The following is a 15,909-nucleotide window of genomic DNA, read 5'->3' as shown; positions in this document are numbered from 1 at the left end:
CTCTGGAGAGGGGTGGCACGTCCAGGTGTTTGGCGGCAATTCGGCAGAGGGGCCCTCACTCCCACTAGGAGCGAAGGACCTCCCGCTGAATTGCCGCAGATCGCGATCACGGCTTTTTTCTTTTTTTTGGGGCTGCCTGGGGCGGCAAAACCCCTGGAGAAAGCCCTGCCCCCAGCCATTGCGCTCTGCAACGTTTGTTTCCCTCTCACCCCAGAAGTGGCTGCATTTCAGTCAGGCTGCATGCACTGAGTTTGTAAAGAGCCTTGGGCTCCTCTGAGATGGAAGGCGCTATCAACATCACAACACTTCATGTTACTATGGTCGCTGGCGTCTGAGGAACGCCAGGAACGAGTTCCCCAGACACAGTCAACCAGCATAATTTTCTGCAGTGACTCAGCCCTCATCCCATTCCTTACCGGGCACCCTGCTGGGAGAACCTTATTCCCCACAGTGCCTCCTATTGGGAATGGAGTGGCTGGAAGTTCCTCTCCCGTTCCTACAGTGCCTCCTACTGGGAGAGGTCAAGGTGGGCATAGCTGGGCACTCCCCCTACAGCCTGTGCTTCCCAAATACCCTGCTAGGAGAGGCTGGGACTGGAGTAACTATGAACTCCCTAAAGCCAATTCCCCTCCATCTCTGCAGCAGCGATGGAGCAGCTATCAGATCCCTCCAGCCTCTCCTGTTACCCAGAGACAAGCTTGGAGCTTTGTGTATCAACTCGTGTAGGTGGAGATGACGAGGGAAGCTGGCTGTGTGCGAGGACAAGCCGGTTCCTGGCTCGCTCCTCCGCTCCGTGTCACCTTGCCTCTCTGTTTTCAGTGGCACCGCAGGTATTAAATCAGACAAAAAATAAAAAATAAAAACCACCCTGAAAATCAATTAGCAGAAAAAGGCGACTATCAAAGAACAAATTAAAACGGAGTGCGGCTTAGCGCTCTGTCAATAAGCAATGCAAACAATATTTAATTATGGTGGAGAGACAGCAAATTCCCCACTGCTGGGGCTGGAACACACTGGCTCTCTTTCACACTCCACTTCCCTCTCCCTCGCCGAAGCAGACTGCCGTATCCTTGGCAAGGAAACTGAACGAAGGGACCTGTTGCCGTTTAGAAGGAGATATAACCTGGTGAAGAGGCAAAAAATCTCTCGAAGCAGAAGCATGGGGCTGGACTCTGATGACTTGCTGGCCCCATGCAGGCCAGTGTGGGGGTCTCCAGAGAGCTCCGTGCATGCAGAGGCAGGGGAAGATCACAGCTGAGATGCAGGCCTGAGAGCTGAGCAACACCCTGTGGCACTTAGCCCTCGTCCAGACTAACCCGCGGCATCGGCGGGTTAAAATCGATTGCTCGGGGATCGATATATCGCGTCTAGTCTGGACGCGGTGTATCGATCCCCGAGCGCGCTTACATCGATTCCGGAACTCCATCAATCCGAACGGAGTTCCGGAATCGACGCGGAGAGCCGCGGACATCGATGCCGCGCCGTCCAGACTGGTGAGTACCTCGATTTTAGAAATTCGACTTCAGCTACGTTATTCTCGTAGCTGAAGTTGCGTATCTAAAATCGATTTTAATTCCTAGTCTGGACGTGGCCTTAGGGATGCAGATCTCAGCACAATGGCCAGCAAGGGGCAAGGAGGCTGCTCCAGGTGCAGCCAGCACAAAACAGGAAGTGAACTCCAGTAACATGCCACTCCAGAGCCAAGCTCATCTGCCACAGCCTAGCAGGCCCATCTAGCCTAGGGCCATACACACAGGAGCTTGGAGAAGGACATTGGCAGCGGCAGGTGCTGCCATTGGGGACAGAAGGAACCTCTCCTTTCTGCAGGACACTTCTCTCTGTGGAGTCAGCACCACCCCCCAGAGGGAGACTGGCAACAAATCCCCTTCCAGCAGGCCCCCTAAAACTCTCTCCAGCTCAAGGATGGGGACACCAGTGAATGGTCCTTTCTCCCCCCCGGCTAGTCACTGCAGTGAGGGGCACATGACAAATACAGCAGATTGGAGAAACAGAGACATACACATGCTCAGTGGAGCAGCCCGGGCTACTTGCCATCAGGGCCAGTCTCCTGGCTGTTCCAGCTGCTGAGAGCCCAGGGGAAGGGGGGGTGTGGCTTGAAAGGCCCCCAGGACTCTGTGGGGCAGGGCCTCTCAGCTTTCCCCTAACACGGACCACCTCCAGATGCAAGAGATTATCTGGCTGGTCACCTCCCTCCCTTTGTGATCGCTGAGACCCCTGCTGCCTTCCACCTGGCATCTACAGCCACGACTTACATGGAAAAACAGTGCTAGCAAACTACTGCATGGGACTGTCATGCAAGGGAGCAGCTTGGGCTGGGGTATTTGGTGGGGGAGAGATTAGCCTAGAATCAGTTTCCTGGGGGCTAGTGTCTCAGAGACCTTAGCAGGAGGGCCCAGCTCTCTCTGGGCTTGGTATATCACTACAGAGCATCTGGGTGATTCTGTGGGGCAGACAGGTCAGGAATGTTATGGCCCAGGGCTTTCGCTACCTCTGGTTCTCAAGTACTGTACTTCCTCTCTGCATCACCCTCCCCACATCTTTAAGGCATGAGTGAGCAGGAATCATAGAAGGTTAGGGTTGGAAGAGACCTCAGGAGAGCATCTAGTCCAACCCCCTGCTCAAAGCAGGACCAACCCCAACTAAATCATCCCAGCCAGGGCTTTGTCAAGCAGGCCTTAAAAACCTCTAAGGAAGGAGATTCCACCCTAGGTAACCCATTCCAGTGCTTCACCACCCTCCTAGTGAAATAGTGTTTCCTAATATCCAACCTAAACCTCCCCCACTGCAACTTGAGACCATTGCTCTTTGTTCTGCCATCTGCCACCATTGAGAACAGTCTAGATCAGGGGTCTCAAACTCAAATGACCATGAGGACCACATGAGGACTAGTACATTGGCCCGAGGGCCACATTACTGACACCTCCCCCCTCCCCGCTGCCCTCGGCCCCACCCCCACTTCACTCCTTCCATGAGGCCCCGCCCCTGCCCCTGCCCCACCTCTTCCTACCCCTTCCTTGCCCCCATTCCAACCCCTTCCCCGAAATCCCCACCCCAACTCTGCCGCCTCCCTGCCCCCAGGGGGTGCAGGAAGCGTGTGGGGTGTGGCAGGCGTTCAGGGCAGGGAGTTGGGGTGTAGGGTGCAGCAGGGGGTCAGGGCAGGAGGTCGGGGTGCAGAAGGAGTGCGGCAGTGGTTTCAGGGCAGGGAGTTGGCGTGGGGTGCAGAAGGGGTGGGGTGCAGCAGGGGGTCACGGCAGATCATCGGGGTGCAGGAGGGGTGCAGCAGGGGGCTCATGGCAGTGGGTTGGGGTGCAGGACAGGTGCGGGGTGTGGCAGTGGGTTCAAAGCAGGGGGTCGGGTGCAGGGAAGGGGCTTGGGGTTGGGGCGCAGGAGGGGTGCGGGGTGCAGCAGGGGGCTCAGGGCAGGGGGTCAGGGTGCAGCAGGCGGCTCAGGGAAGGGGGCTGGGGTGCAGGAGGAGTGCGGGGTGCAGCAGGGGGTTCAGGGCAGGGGTTCGGGTACAGGGTGCAGTAGGTGGCTCAGGGAAGGGAGATGGTGTGCAAGAGGAGTGCGGGGTGCAGCAAGGGACTCAGGGCAGGGGGTCAGGGTGCAGTAGGTGGCTCAGGGAAGGGGGATGGGGTGCAAGAGGAGTGCGGGGTGCAGCAGGGGACTCAGGGCAGGGGGTCAGGGTGCAGTAGGTGGCTCAGGGAAGGGGGATGGGGTGCAAGAGGAGTGCGGGGTGCAGCAGGGGACTCAGGGCAGGGGGTCAGGGTGCAGGGTACAGCAGGGGGTCGAGGTGCAGCAGGGGACTCAGGGCAGTGGGTTGGGGTGCAGGGTGTGGCAAGGGGCTCAGGGCAGGGGGTTCGACTGCAGGAGGGGTTCGGGGGGCAGGCTCTGGCCCAGCGCGCACTGGGGGCAGGGCAGGCTCCCTGCCTGCCTGCCCTGCTCTGCCCCCGTGCTGCTCTGGGAAGTGGCTGGAACGTAGGGGAGCAAGGGCACAGGGGCGTGTGTTGCTGTTGCTTCAGGCACTGCCCCCAGCATCTCTCATTGGCCGGGAATGGGGAACCGCGGCCAATGGGAGCTGCTGCGGGTGGTGCCTGAAGTAACATAAACACACGCCCCTGCGCCTCTCTTCTCCCATGTTCTTTCCGCTTCCCGGAGCAGTGCGTGGGCAGGGCAGGCAGGGATCCTGCCCTGCAGCCGGTGCGCGCCAGGCCAGAGCCGCTCTAGGTAAACACTGGAGGATTAGGGGGGGCTGTAAGGAGCTCACGGGCTACAAAAAATAACTCCTGGGCCGCATGTTTGAGACCCCTGGTCTAGATCCATCCTCTCTGGAACCCCCTTTCAGGTAGTTGAAAGCAGCTATCAAATCCCCCCTCATTCTTCTCTTCTGCAGACTAAACAATCCCAGTTCCCTCAGCCTCTCCTCGTAAGTCATGTGCTCCAGCCCCCTGATCATTTTTGTTGCCCTCCACTGGACTCTTTCCAATTTTTCCACATCCTCCTTGTAGTGTGGGGCCCCAAACTGGACACAGTACTCCAGGTGAGGCCTCACCAATGTCGAATAGAGAGGAGTGATCACGTCCCTCGATCTGCTGGCAATGCCCCTACTTATACAGCCCAAAATGCCGTTAGCCTTCTTGGCAACAAGGGCACACTGTTGACTCATATCCAGCTTCACATCCACTGTAACCTTTAGGTCCTTTTCTGCAGAACTGCTGCCTAGCCATTCGGTCCCTAGTCTGTAGCAGTGCATGGGATTCTTCTGTCCTAAGTGCAGGACTCTGCACTTGTCCTTGTTAACCTCATCAGGTTTCTTTTGGCCTAATCCTCTAATTTGTCTAGGTCCCTCTGTATCCTGTCCCTACCCTCCAGCGTATCTACCACTCCTCCCAGTTTAGTGTCATCTGCAAACTTGCTGAGGGTGCAGTCCACGCCAGACCGTTAATGAAGATATTGAACAAAACTGGCCCCAGGACTGATCCTTAGGGCACTCCACTTGATATCAGCTGCCAACTAGACATGGAGCCATTGATCACTACCCGTTGAGCCCGACGATCTAGCCAGCTTTCTGTCCACCTTATAATCCATTCATCCAATCCATACTTTTTTAACTTGCTGGCAAGGATACTGTGGGAGACCGTATTAAAAGCTTTGCTAAAGTTAAGATATATCATGTCCACTACTTTCCCCATATCCACAGAGCCAGTTATCTCATCATAGAAGGCAATCAGGTTGGTCAGACACGACTTGCCCTTGGTGAATCCATGTTGACTGTTCCTGATCACCTACCTCTCTTCCAAGTGCTTCAAAATGGTTTCCTTGAGGATCTGCTCCATGATTTTTCCAGGGACTGAGGTGAGGAGCTTGTGTGTAGAAGGGGCTGGGCCCACCTTTTCATCAGATTCTGCCCCCTCACCCTCCACTGAAACCAACACAGCCACATTTAAATACCAGCTTAAGGAAAGAGAACCAAGATAGGCTCCTGAGCTGTCTGGAGAGGAGTGAATTCTCCTCGAAAAGCAGCTTGATGCCTGTCCCGTTTGTGCCTGTTTCCAGACTGAAGTACGGATCTTTGAGCCTGTATGAGACGGGCTGATTGCGGTAGCAGAGATCATCCCAGGGAAAACGATAAGAGATGTGACTGGAAGAGAGAACAGCTCCAGATGCTACGAGCTGCTACAGCAGGGCTGCCAGTTTGATCCCCTGCATGGCTTGGAAAGCTCCTCCTCTGTTCCAGTCTGCCGCACACATAGCTGCCAGTCCCAGCCCTTTCTGGCTGAAGCTCAGCCCTGATGCCCTGGTTTTCTTCTCCTTCAGCCCCATGGAGACAGGCAGTCTATATAGCGCTTCCTCCAGAGAGCTCCTGCTGATTGGCTGTGAGAGAGGAGAGCCCCGCTCACTCTGATCCCTGGCCCTTAAAGGAACAGTGTCCTGTGGGTCTCCCCATCCAACTCCTAATTCCCCAGGACCGCTTCCCCTCTTCTGCTACGAGGCCATTTCCTGGGCCTCTGTTCACTCCAATGCCCTGGAATGGGATCTTCTGGCCCCCTCTACTCTTAAAGGGCCAATATGCCCGGTTAGAGACAAGTACTTCCTCCAGCTTCCAATCCAGCCTGGCACATGAGCAGCCCCTTCCTTGCATTCCAGAACGAGTGCCCTTCCAGAGTCCAGTCTGACGCCGATTCCACCAGGCTCAATCCTGCCAGCAGGCATCCGGCTCCAAGTGCCACCATCTGGCACTGTGACAGTCATCAGACAAAGCTGGCAGCCGCACCAGGGAGAAGCAGTCCCCTGCCTTCCCTAACCTTGCTGGCTGGGATTCCTGGCAGGCCCCTTAGACCAGTACCTCCAGGAAATGAGGCTCCTTTTCTAGGAAATGGAGAGAGACTGTTGTCTTCTGGCAGCAGGGCCCTAGGCTCCCTGTGCTCATCGAGGTCCCAAAGCTGGCCAGTGCACCTGGGGTCTTCCTCCTCATCAGACAGGGGCTGGTCATCTGCTGTGTCAGGCACAAGGTCAGCACACTGCTCTTGCTCCTAGGGCTGTCTGTGCTTTCTCCCCCAAACAAACAATCATCCCCCACTGGGGATCAGCTCAGGTCTGAACTGTGCCCTGTTCCCTCGCTGGGCAGGATCTAGCCCAGATGCTCTGCATTAAGAGCAGGGAAGGGACTTTCACTCTTGCATACGCCAGCAGGGTACGACGTTGATTTCCCCTTGGAGTGGGCAGACATGCAAAACACAGTGATCCCTACAGAGAACAGCTTGCTTTCTTACCAGATCAGCTGTGGGTCACCAGTGTCGTTAGATGTTGATAGATGTTTGGCTATGTGTATGTGTTCTCTCTGTGTGCCGCCCCAGCCCTGCGAAGACAGCTGGCATGGCAGACCTCGAGCGAACGACCCAATGACTACAAGATCCGTTAAGGGATGAAGGCATCCAGCCAGGTTTATTGTCGACAAAGCATGTACTAGTATCCCACAGGCTCTATCGGACCACTAATCATTTTATGCCTGTAACAATGGACCAGCTCAGTGAATGGCAGGACTTTCCTCCCTAAGGCCAGACATAGATACTCCCTCTGAGATACATCTTTATATCCCAATACAAACAAGTTAGTACTGCACCTTTGACATAATTAGTTACTTCCCCCTGAAGTTGCTAGTTATCACCCATCACCTTGTACATGTTGGTTCAATCAAAACATCTCTATTACATCCTCATCATATCTTTTAGGAGGGGTCGGTGTGTTCCTGTTATCCTTGGGGAATGTTTTTGTACCATCCTTGATATTGGGATGTTATGGTACCACTTGATATCAGGATGTGTTTGTGTGAACACTCTGTGACTAGCACTTCTCAGGAATGTGTATTTTTCCAATACCAGCCCTGTTCTTGCCAAATTCTGCCCTGCCTCATACCAGGCCTTTGATACAAGGGCTTATGTCTCAGGCTCTCTTCCTACTATAGCCCCCACTCCTGATTCCCTCTTGCATTACAACCAGTGCAGAAGGCTATTCCAGCTGAAAACCGCTTTTATCTCTCTTTTTTTTTTTCACCGTGCCTGCTGATTGGTTGCTCTGGGCATTTCACATAGCTTGGGACAGGGAATAGGCTGGTCAATTTCATGAGTGTCACTAGTCAGTTTCCAAGCCTTGCTCCTATCTGGTGGTGCAATGGCAGGGGATGCTTACATCTCAAAAAATTAAAAAGCCATTTTAACTGAATTTTGGTGTTTGCAAGACCTCAGGTTTGGGCCTAGAGTACTTGAGTGTGTCCCTGTAAGCTTGAACTTTGCACCCATAGCAGCACCTGCTGCTCCCTGGGGAACCGCTCCTCCCTTCAGCACCCATGGCTCTAATTACCCCAGCCAGTGCCTGAGATCATGTCTACACGAGGAGAGCTTTTGCCAGCATAATTCAGGCAAGTGCTGCCGCTAGCAAAATAAGCTAGTCTGGTAAAAGCGCAGCATTGCCAATACAGCTGCATCTGCACCTAAGGTTCCTGCTGACAAGGCTCTGTCAGTCAGGGTGACACCTCATCATGCTCCTGACTGACATGTCTGCAATGTAGCCCTGGCCTGAGTTATCCAGCTTGGAGCTTCTCTGTCTGAAAAAAACAACCAAAAGAGCCACGCAAGTGCCAGAAGAACTCAATCTTCTCCTTGCCGGCACGACCATGATGCCCTGGGATTTGCGAGACCACAGCTCTCATTCCATCCAGAGAGAGAGCCAGCCGTGCTGACCTTTGACGCTGAGTTCCTGGCATGGCCTATTGACACCGCTGGATGCATCAGACAAATAGATTGCTGACTGAGATGAAGTCACACCAGAATTAATCTGGCCCACAGATGTATTAAAGAGAAACTCCCAGTGGACCCCTAACCTTGCAGAGAGCAGGCCCGAACCATGTTCCTTGTGTGCACCTTGCTCAGTGGCCAAGGGAAGCAGAGAGAAGGGCATGGTAGGGGAGTGAGGCAGGCTGCAGCCATGGTGGCACAGCACCGAGCAGTTCGGTAGCAGACTATTGTGAAGCTTTCTGGCTGCCCCTTCATGGACCTGGAACAGGCAGCACTGCTTTCCCCACCACTCTTGCTGTGCACATCATTTGCTGCTTGGCGAACTGCAGTGCGACACGGAGAATGGCTTTCAGGGCAATTTGGCTGGTGTTTGAAGCCTCTCTCCCCATCATTCCTCCCCTGCTCCAACATGCCTCTTGAAAAACTGGAGTGCCTGCTTTGCAAATGCCAAGTGGTTGAGAGTTAGCCTTCTGCCAGGCCTGGCTGGTGCCGCAGACCCATCTGACAGCGCGGAAAAGCACAAGAACACCTCTGGCTGGGGCTCAAGGCTGACAATTATCACAAGCCCAGGGGATAAGATGCTCATCTGATTTCCAAAGGCTTTGTCCTTGCTCCTAACCATGACACTCTGGCATGGAGGAAGGCTGCCAGGACGGGAGTTATAAACAGAACTGCAGATAACGCAGGCTCTGCTGCTGTTCCCCTCCATGCACAGATCTCACCTGAAGGCTCCCTTTGATTGCAGTTGCAATCACTCATGCACTTGAGACACTTTAAGCAGGCCTGATATCAGGTTCTCAGCTGCTCATCCCAGACAAGCCCTGAAAGGGGGACCAGAAAGCTAGTGCAGTGCTGTCTCCAGAAAGGAAGCAGCATCCTGCATTACAAAGCCAGGGTCCTGGGCCAACAGACTCGGCACTGCATGGCCATCTTGATCCCTTAATCCCATGGCCAATGAAGCACTGTGTTTGGTGCATGGCTACAAAGAATTCAGCAAGGAAGGGGATTAAAAAGCTCCTTTTCTGAGCAGCTGAAACAAAGGAAGACAGCCCAGAGGTGGGGCTAACAACCAGATCCAGGATATGATGGGAGCACTCTGCCTTTGCAAAGGAACAGACGTGGGAACAGAAGCCAGAGGTTGCTAGGAAAATACAAGTGGAAGCCACTCCCAGCCCAACTCAAGAAGGACAGGTTAATTCCCCAGCCCTCTGTTACAACCAGCCAATCCAGGCTCTTCCCTGGCTGCCTTGAAATCATGCCATATGTCCAGTGAAGAGAAAATTAATAAGCTAATGAAGCTGATGGCCCATTTCAGTTCATTTGAAGGGGAAGCACACCTATCAGGAGCTGCAGGAGCGGGCCACGGCTGTGACTAACAAACAGCGATCGTGAGGCAGAGGACGGGATAGGAGCACAGCGGCAGAAATGCAGAAATCACTCCCACTCCATGGCAATATCTGGACACAGCTTAAGGTGCGCTGAGGGCACAGTGCACGCAGGATTAGCTGGGTGGGCTGCAGGCCAAGCCTGAGGTACACTGGCAAAGCAGTGGAGGGCAGGCGCCGGCAGGACTGGAAGTCAGGATTGAGGGGCCCTGGTAGAGCTGGGTGGCCAGGGGGAGCCAAAGGCTGGACTAGCAGGAGCTGCAGGTCAGGACAGGGGTGCTGGTAGAGATGAAGCTCGCCCAGTGCTGGCCTCTGCCGTCTTGGCTCTAGCTAGTAACATGAGTCTCTGACTTTCACGTACACTGCACATCAACCCTGACCCCTCGAAGGAAACCTAAATCCAGCCATAGGAACAGGTTGGCACTCATGAGCAGCTCAAAGATGGCACCTGCCTCGCTCCCAGGCTGGATCATCCCCTGGTGATGAAGGTTCATTAAGCGTGCAGCTTATTTATAGCTGCACATGCTCCACTGGGCAGGAGTATGCAGCCTGCACTGGAGGCAGAGAGCACAGTTCAGCTCTAAAGCCAATCCCTGCTCTCCCCACAGCATCATGCTAATTATGGCATCTTACCAGCACAGGCAAGAGAACAAACCACCCACCCTCCAGCCAGCCTCAGCTGATGGACCCTCACAACATAACTGGGGTGGGGTGGAAAGAGAAAAGGCAGCAATTAATCCCTGCAGGTGTGTGAAACGACGTGGGGGAGCCGAGGGGAATGTAGGTGACCAGACAGCAAATGTGAAAAATCGAGACGGGGGTGGAGGGTAATAGGAACCTATATAAGAAAAAGACCCAAAGATTAGGACTGTCCCAATAAAATCGGGACATCTGGTCACCCTAGAGGTACAACAGCTCTCCTGCGCGTTGGTTCCCCTTCTTACACTACTCGCTGAGGCACAAACACCCAGTGCCTCCCCTCCCCACCCCCAGGGGACATGTTGTGACACAGTAAGCACAAGCAGAGGGCAATCACCCTGCCCCATCTGCTGGAAAATATCATCTCCTTGCTAAGGCAGGCAGGTCGACAGCGGCAGAATGGTCCCGTCGCTCTCTGCACAGCACCGGTTCATAAGCACCAACGGCTGTCCTCACCATCCTGGGTGAGTCCTCTGCTCCCCAGGGCAGTGACCCTGGATGAGCCCTGACACTGACTCTCCTCCCGAGAAAGAGCAGGGCTCTGGAGGCTGCCGAGACACCTCCAGACCAGCAAGGAGACGCTGCCTGCCAGCTGGGGATGTCTCCTCTCTGGTGCTGACTCCTTAGGAGCCCTTTTGGATCCCCCTGGCTCTCAGCCGGCTAAAGGGTCAGCACCAGGGCCGGTGCAACCATTTAGGCGGACTAGGCGGTTGCCTAGGGCGCCGAGATTTGAGGGCGCCAAAAAGCAGCGCCCCCCCAATTTTTTTTTAAATGGTTGAGCAGCCGCTGCTGCTGGGATAGAGAGGGAGTCTGAGCTGCCGGCGGTAGCCGGCAGCCCAGGGTGTCCCTCGGGTCAGGGAGCCTTCGCGGCAGCCCGCAGCCCAGGGTGTCCCCCGGGTCAGGGTGCCACCGCAGCAGCCGGCAGCCCAGAGGGTTCCCTGGGTCAGGGCGCCGTCCCGGCAGCCGGCAGTTCAGGGTGTCCCCCGGGTCAGTGCACCGCCCCGGCAGCCAGCAGCCCAGGGGCGGGGGTCCCCTGGCCCAGGGAAACCCCGGGCTGCCGGCTGCCGCTGCAGCAGCCAGCAGTCCAGGGTGTCCGGAGGGGGCGGCAGGCAGCTCCCGTGGAGCTGCCGCAGTCGTGTCTGCGGACGGTCGGCTTCTCGCGCAGCTCCAGTACACCTCCCGCAGACACGACTGCGGCAGCTCTACCGGAGCCGCGGGACCAGCACATGGGGCGGTGAAATTGCTGTCCGCCTAGGGCGCTCAAAACCTTAGCGCCGGTCCTGGTCAGCACTAAGGCAGTGTGATCAGCCATCGCAAAGAGAACACGCCTCCCAGACTCGACTGCAGGTCAGTTAGCTTGGAGGGAGGGTCTGGTCCCTTCACATCAGAGGGAAGCAAAAGGCAGTGTCCTGGGAATTTGCAGGCTGGTCCCCCACAAATGTTACTGGCATTGCAGAAAGGGAATAGGCCTGAAGTGAGTTCGCCCCACAGAGGGTTGCCTTCCTGTGACTCTGATACCACTTCCTGAGCTCCTCTCCTTGTCCTTTCGGAAGAAGGCCTGGGGATATGTTCAAGAGTCTACAGGGCCGGGAGGGGTAGAGGTGGAAGAGGCTAATCTGCCCTCTCCGAGAGGTTAAACCCACTTCCTGCCATTAGCAGCTCTCACAATGAACCAGCAGATCTCCTGCTCTTGCTGGCTCTACAAATAGCAAGTGCCTGCTGGAAAGATGGGGCACAAATGAATGAAAGAGACTGGAGAAAGCCAGGGGGCCTGGCCTATTGACAGAGAGGAGCAGCTATGTTCCCAAGCAGCTATGGTCCTTCGGTAGCACTGACCAGCAGGCTGTTCCTGGGTGTTCCTCCATGCCTATGAGAATGGTGCCTTTTTTCATGATCCGCCCACTGCCCAAGGCAGATTGCCTGTGCTGGAGGTTGGCTCATCAGCGTAATCTACCCCACAAGTACTTGTATGTGGTGTCATCCAGGCTGTGCATTCCAAGGGCTCTCCCAGGAGCAATCAGATTTACTCTGTTTCCTTCTGAAATAAGCGACTTTTATAGCTTAGCTTACATCACCCTTAAGCCAGATCCTGCCACCCTCACTTGCATCCTGGGAAGAGTTCCATTGGTTTTATTTGAGGCCAGATTCTGGGGCGATATCACAGTGTGAGATTGGGAGGGCAGGATCTAGCCCAGAATGAATAAAGCTGTTTGCACGTGTAATGGCGCCTCCTAATTGGATCAGCTGCTGGGACTGAACGCACGAGCCTAAATGCATGAGCCCGGCAGCTTGAGCTGAAGAAGCAACTGCATTAGCACAGAGGAAGCAGCAGACTCACCAGCCTCTGTTAGCCATTAGAGGGGGACAAACAGCCGCGCCATGCTAGCCGGGATTGCACACGCGCAGGCACACACAGCATAGTTCATTCCTCTGCAGTCGGAGTAAACAGCGGGCTCCCTTGCTGTCCCTTCAGCCATTCGCTCACAGGTCCTCCTCCTCGTCAGACTGCAGTGCTGCCCCAGGGAAAAAGGCTGCTGGTTGGGGATGGCAGCCCTACATGGTGCCAGGACAAATGATGCCAATGAAAAAGTATCATGACATCCTACCATATGTGTAACTCACTGCCTAGGGTGAGTTCCTTCAGGGCCACCTTTGTGCACAAACCACAACTGCAGGTGCTCCCGTGCTTAGCTCTGGAGGTTCCTGGCCCAGTCTCTGATACAACAGCAGGTTATTTGTCAGCTGCAGAAAGCTGCATCCTCTGTCTCATCCTATAAAAGCCATAGACAAAGCCCTGGAAACTCCCTCCATGCAGCCCAAACCTGGCCTGGGGACACCCGTGTGAGGGGTGAATGCTTCCAGCATCCGGACAGCCTGTGACTCTTCTGATAAGGAGGAAGATTGTGCTGTCCCTGCGCACTGAACTAAGGAGGCAGTATCCAAGGAGGACTTGACACAACAGACCACAAGGGGTTTCAAGGAGCCCTTTCCCCTCCACTGGCTCAAGAAACATGGAGCTGTTTAGAAATGTCCTTGTCGCACCGTTCTCTGTTCTGGCGCTGGGGTGTGTGTGCATTGGAAATAAGTTACAGTAACACCTCGCTTAATGTTGAAGTAATGTTCCTGAAAAATGCGACTTTAAGCGAAATGATGTTAAGTGAATCCAATTTCCCCATAAGAATTAATGTAAATGGGGGGGTTTAGATTCCAGGACACTTTTTTCACCAGACAAAAGACTCCTATCCAGACAAAAGACTCCTATCTATCTATCTACACACACACAGTATAAGTTTTAAACAAACAACTTAATACTGTACACAGCAAAGATGATTGTAAAGCTTGGTTGAGGTGGTGAAGTCAGAGAGTGGGATATTTCCCAGAGAATGCCTTACTGCTAAATGATGAACTAGCATTTGGCTGAGCCCTCAAGGGTTAACACTTCGTTGTTAATGTAGCCTCACACTCTACAAGGCAGCACGAATGGTAGGAGAGGAGACAGCATGGCAGACAGAGACAGAGAGACACAATGTGTGTGAGAGAGAGATGCGCATTGCCCCTTTTAAGTACGTTGACCCCACTCTAAGTACACTGCATTTGTAAACAGATCAGCAAGTTGAGACAGCAGCTACTGCCAGCAAGCTCCCTCCATCCTGAGACCCGTCATGTCCCCCTCGCTCTATGGATGGGGTAAGTGGGGTGCAGGAGCAGGGGGGAGGGGGATACCCAGACATCATCTCTCCTCTGCCCGCCCTGCACAGCAAGCAGGAGGCTCCGGAGAGCAGCTCCAAGGCAGGGGGCAGTAGCAGCACATGGCGGTGGGGGGAGTGACATTGAACTGCTGACAATGGATAGCCTGCTTGGTGGTTGCTGCACAGAGAACTTAGGGGAGTGAGGAGCTGATAGGGGGGCTGCCAGTCCACCCTGGTTCCATGCCCCACCAGCTAGCTCCAACGGGCTGCTCTTCCTGCAAGCAGCGGACAAAGCAGGTGGCTGCCAAACAACGTTATAAGAGAGCATTGCACAACTTTAAACGACCATGTTATCTAATTGATCAGCAACTTAACAACAAAACAACGTTAACCGGGACAACTTTAAGTGAGGAGTTTCTGTATTTAATGAGAAATCAAAGACAAAAACCAAACCCCCAATGAATGTGACCTCACGAGAGAAGCGGAAGAGGTAAAGATGGGGAGTCAACACTGAAAGGTGAAGGCTGCCACAGCTGACTCTACTCACTACAGCCAGGATCAGCTGACATCTGCTGAGCTGCCTTCACTCAGAATTCCCAGTCAGCTTGTATGTCAGACTTGCAGGGGGCCTGCAAGGTGATTTGATGAAAGGGGAACATTCGGCTGGTGCCCTTGAGAAGTCCTGAAGGCATTTATTATTTGTTTCTCCTTTTATTCCTGCTTGCTTGTCACCTTAGAAATACCACGTCTGTCAGACGTGGTCTCCCTTGGTTTTGCTGGAGGACTCAATGCATGTCTCGGGGATGCGGGCTCTGAGCTTTCTCAGCCTTGAATTAACAGGTCCGGGCGCTGAACGCATTAGAATGAACTCTCTGAGCATTAGAGAGGCATTAGCCAAAAATACCCAGGAAGAAAATAAAGAGTTTTAAACCGTCCTGACTAAAAATATCTTCATCCTTCTGAGTGATCAGGTTTCGCATTTTACTATTGTTTATTATTTCCTGGACTGCGATTCCATTGTGGTAGGCACTGCCCAAACACACTTCCTTGGTATCTCTGACATCACAATCCCTCCAGGTCTCCCGTCCCCCATAGAGTCTTCCAGGAAAAACAAGAGGGAGAAAAGCTGAATTTCTAATGATAATATTCAGATAAACAAACTGAAAGGAAAACTATTAGGCCTTTAAAAATAATAAAGAGGCAATAAAAATCCCCAAACGCCCCAGACCTACCGACAAGTCCATTTTTTCTTTGCAAGTCACTTTGCTGTCACAAGCAAAGACCAGTTGTCCCTCTCTGCCCATTCCGCAGACCGTGGAGGAGAGGAACAAAGATGAAATCTTGCTTTGGTAGAATAATACTCCCCTGACACTGCAGCTGTGGCAATAACGTTCTCCACGGCTCGGAAGAGTAATAGGATTGCTATGCAAGGCTTGCTTTTTAATTCCAGCCAGTGTACTGTGTGTGTGTAAATACACTGTCTATGGGATCCTAATACAGTAGACCTAGTAGCCTGGAAAGATGCTGAACTCAATTATGTGTGCAGTCTTCAAGCACAGGACATGTATAGACCGTAATGAATGATTGGAGCTCCCATGGAGGTATACCTCAGTGCTCTAAATCCAGATTCAGCCCTCAGTTACACCCGTATAAATCCAATGACATCAACAGCCTGACCCAGTGTGAACCAATGGAGTTTATGCTAGATTTTGCACTGATTTAGCTGAGTTCAGAATCTGGTCAACTCCCCATAGTGTGTACTAGATGCAAAATTGAGCAATAGCTTAGGTGTATGCAAATGACAAGTAGCCTGTTTTTCAGCAG

At 53.7% G+C, this 15,909-nt stretch overlaps 1 protein-coding gene across 3 annotated transcripts in view; it reads right to left on the bottom strand.

The window, feature by feature from the left end:
* CACNA2D2 (calcium voltage-gated channel auxiliary subunit alpha2delta 2) overlaps positions 1-15,909 on the bottom strand; it is a 648,687-nt gene that overhangs the window by 128,934 nt on the left and 503,844 nt on the right. The gene's annotated exons all lie outside the window — the stretch shown is intronic.

This window comes from Gopherus flavomarginatus, chromosome 6 (assembly GCF_025201925.1).
Source record: "Gopherus flavomarginatus isolate rGopFla2 chromosome 6, rGopFla2.mat.asm, whole genome shotgun sequence".
Lineage (NCBI taxonomy): Eukaryota > Metazoa > Chordata > Testudines > Testudinidae > Gopherus > Gopherus flavomarginatus.
This window is presented reverse-complemented; position numbering and strand designations above follow the sequence as displayed.